This window comes from Myotis brandtii, unplaced genomic scaffold, assembly GCF_000412655.1.
Source record: "Myotis brandtii unplaced genomic scaffold, ASM41265v1 scaffold520, whole genome shotgun sequence".
Taxonomy (NCBI): Eukaryota; Metazoa; Chordata; class Mammalia; order Chiroptera; family Vespertilionidae; genus Myotis; species Myotis brandtii.
In genome coordinates, this window is record NW_005369827.1 from 2,789,965 (window position 1) to 2,793,580 (window position 3,616).

General features: G+C 36.3%; 1 protein-coding gene across 1 annotated transcript in view; it reads left to right on the top strand.

The window, feature by feature from the left end:
- Positions 1-220: 220 nt before the first annotated feature.
- Positions 221-3,616, top strand: part of SLC30A9 (solute carrier family 30 (zinc transporter), member 9) — a 74,397-nt gene continuing 71,001 nt past the window's right edge. Inside the window, exon 1 of the mRNA XM_014548711.1 lies at positions 221-225. The gene's annotated coding sequence lies outside the window, so the exon portion shown is untranslated. The remainder of the gene's footprint in view (positions 226-3,616) is intronic.

A 3,616-nucleotide genomic window follows, 5' to 3' on the forward strand; every position in this document is an offset into this window, starting at 1 on the left:
AATCAGCACTAGTCTTTTAGGTTGAGCTACCCGGTCAAAGTCACACTTTTGCTTGTTAGCTGATTAGGCATAAAAGAGATTTCTCTCCATTTTTGCCTGGCTGAAAGCATAAAAGTAAACTAGAGATAGTGTGTTAATATTAGCACTAATAATATTAAAAGTAATCGAGCAATGATAATATTTTTAGTTTTTAAAAATTTAGGCATTTTTTGAAAATACAGAAAAGTATGGAGAAAAAGTTATGCAGAATCCAAATATTTTACCAGTAACATTTATAATAGTTGAATTCAGACTTTATTCTTTTGTCTCCTATAAATACATTATAGCATGAGTATTTTTACATGTTATTAAAAGGTTTTGATGAATACACAATGAAAATACAGGGATGTCTGATAATGTAATCATTCTCTTGGGGAACATTTAAGTTGTTTCTAGTTTTTGCTATAATAAATAATACCATGAAGAACAGTTTTTGCATTCTATATAATAATAGTATATTATATGGGCCTAGCAAGCTTTTGCTGTGCTGTTCTACTTATTGTCTTATTTTAAATTCACAATCACTAACCTCTTTGAAATTAAGTGATTTAGTAACCATGACTTAGTTTTCAGTATGTCAGTGCTTTAGAAATTTTGGGGAAAAACTACTGAAATCGTTTCTTAAATAATGAGACTGACCTCTGAAAGACAGGGTGCACATTTGACTCTGATTCTGTTTGTTTTTAGTTATTGTTACTCCCTAAGCAACGTGTACAGTATGTCAGTTTACATGGGAGAAAAAGTGTTTCTTGTGTTGTTTGTTGTTGTAGTCTGAAAAAGAAGGCTAAATTTCCTCTGAAAGCCAGAGTAAGTGGTAGATGACAAACCAGGTTGGAGAGAGATGACAAATGGTGATCAGTAGCAGTGGTCATTAGGAGCTACAGAGCTACAGTAAAATAAAAGCGGAGAAGAGTAATTGTTATGACCATACTGATAAAAATAACAGTAGCTTGAAGTCTTAATGAAGAAACCGCCCTTATTTGTACAGCAAAAAGAAGGTCCTTGTCTAGACCTGCAGAAGAGTGAGCACCAAACTTAAGACTGATCTTCTGTATGTAGCTTATTTTAGAAGTCACCTTGAAGAAAGGGTATTATGGTGGGTAATATTTTTCTGCCACCTAGAATTAATTAATGAACTCAATCATTTATTTGACAGATGTTTGTGTTTTTACTACTATGTGTGAGGTATTATATTTGCTTATTGACTCAAATGTGGTCCTGTGTATTTTTTAGAATATAAACTGTTAAAGGTAGTAATGCATTCTGTAAGTTTTGTGTAATTTTTTAATTGTGTAAAATTTTAATGCCACAAATTTTTAATGTTTTTATTGATTTGAGAGAGAGAGAGAGAGAGAGAGAGAGAAATATCAATGTGAGAGAGAAACATCGATTGGTTGCCTTCTGTACGCATCCCAACCAGGAATTGAACCCACAACCCGGGTATGTGCCCTGACCCGGAATCGAACCATTGACCTTTCAGTGCACGGGACAATGCTCAACCAACTGAGCCACAGAAGCCAGGGCCCAAATGTGTACTTTTAAAGTTGCTGATACCTGAAATTTCCTGAAGTTAAAAATTAAGGACTTTTCAAAACAGCTGGCAAGGAAGCTATCAAAGATTACTAGGATAGTGCCAAAAGGACACAGGTGTCAATCTGAAGAGAATACCAGCCAAAAATGGGACAGTTTGAGCATTAATCAAGATAATGACTAAAATGGATTAAAATACATCAAATAATGTTTAAATCTGTGAAATCATAACAGTACATGCACACACAGAAATTAATTGTCACTACTGCAGGATGGTAATGAACTCATTATTTTGAGAACTAAAAAATAAGGGAAAGAGTTAATTATTTAGCTTGATTTTCCTATATGAACTATACTGCTGAATAACCAAATAAATGAAGGGAACGTTCTCTTTGTAGAAGTATTTGAATAATAATGAAGAAGTGATAAAATTAAATTATCACCATTTTGTAACCACCTAATGAATAAATGGTTCTAGGCTTTGAACAACAGCATATATTGTCACAGATAGACAATCAAATATTATGTGGCTCCTGATGAAATAACTCATCACTACCGAACAACTAGTGTTGCCGTAATAAAAAGAACCAGAATTTGGATAAAGCCTTTATTTTTTATTGATGTTTAGAGAGAGAGAGGGAGAGAAACATCAATTTGTTTTCCATTAATTTATGCATTCATTGGTTGTTTCCTGTATGTGCCCTGACGGGGATTGAACCAGCAACCTTGGTGTATCAGGATGATGCTTTAACTGAGATACCAGGCCTGGATAAAGCCTTTAGACAATTTATAGAACATGATAAACTATACAGGGAATTAAATCAGCAAAATTAGACTGGAATACTACCAGAACAAAATTTTAGGACAAACAACTTGGTCTCTTAAATATAAAAACTGCTCTTAAAAAAAAAAAAGACATCCTGTAGTTTAAAAGAGACTTAAAAGTTATCTGTCAGTCACAGTTTGTGGACCTTGTTAGGATTTGTTCACACACACAAAAATTATAATACCTATAACAACTGAAAATTGGAAATTGATGGTATTTGATGATATTAAGAAATTGTTATTAGTTTTTACTTTTAAAAGTTCTTGTTTCTAAGAATTCATACTGAAATGTTTATGAATGAAACTAGAGACCCGATGCACAAAATTCATGCAAGAGGCTTGACTCCTGCCACGGTGGCTGTCACCGCCTCTGCCTCCACTGTCTCGGCCCCCGCGTCCACGGCTTCATTCAGAAGGACATCCAGAAGGATGTCTGGTCTAATTAGCATATTACACTTTTATTATTACAGATTATTTTATGTCTGAGTTTTGCATCAATTAAAATGGAGGTGAGGAGATACTGGTATAGATAGAGATGAGACAAGGTTGACTATGAGTTGATACTTATTGAAGGCCGGAATCGAACCTGGGACCTTTCAGTCCGCAGGCCGACGCTCTATCCACTGAGCCAAACCGGTTTCGGCTTATGTCTGAGTTTTGCATCAATTAAAATGGAGGTGAGGAGATACTGGTATAGATAGAGATGAGACAAGGTTGACTATGAGTTGATACTTATTGAAGGTGGGCATTAAGTATGTAGACATTTATTGTTCAGCTTTTTCTACCTTTGCATATGTTTGAAAATCTACACTAATAAAAGACAAACATGCAAATTGACCATACCTTCGCTACGCCTTAAGCCATGCCCACCAGCCAATCAGAGTGACTATATGCAAATTAACCCAACCAAGATGGCAGCTGGCAGCCACGGAGCTGGAGCGAGCAGGAGGCTTGGTTGCCCCAATGATGGAGGAAGCCAAGCTTCCCGCCTGCCGCTGCCGGCTCTGAGCTCCACTCAAAGCAATAGTTTCAATTATAGAAGATAAATAAACCCCAGATACCTGCTTTCAGCGGGCCGTGGCCACGGAGCTAGAGCCTTGGGTTGCCCCTGGCGATGGAGGAAGCCAAGCTTCCCTCGCGCCAGCCCTGGCCAGCTCTGAGCTCCACTCCAGGCTACAAAGTTTTAATTATAGAAGGTAAATAAATCCCAGAATAAAAAAAA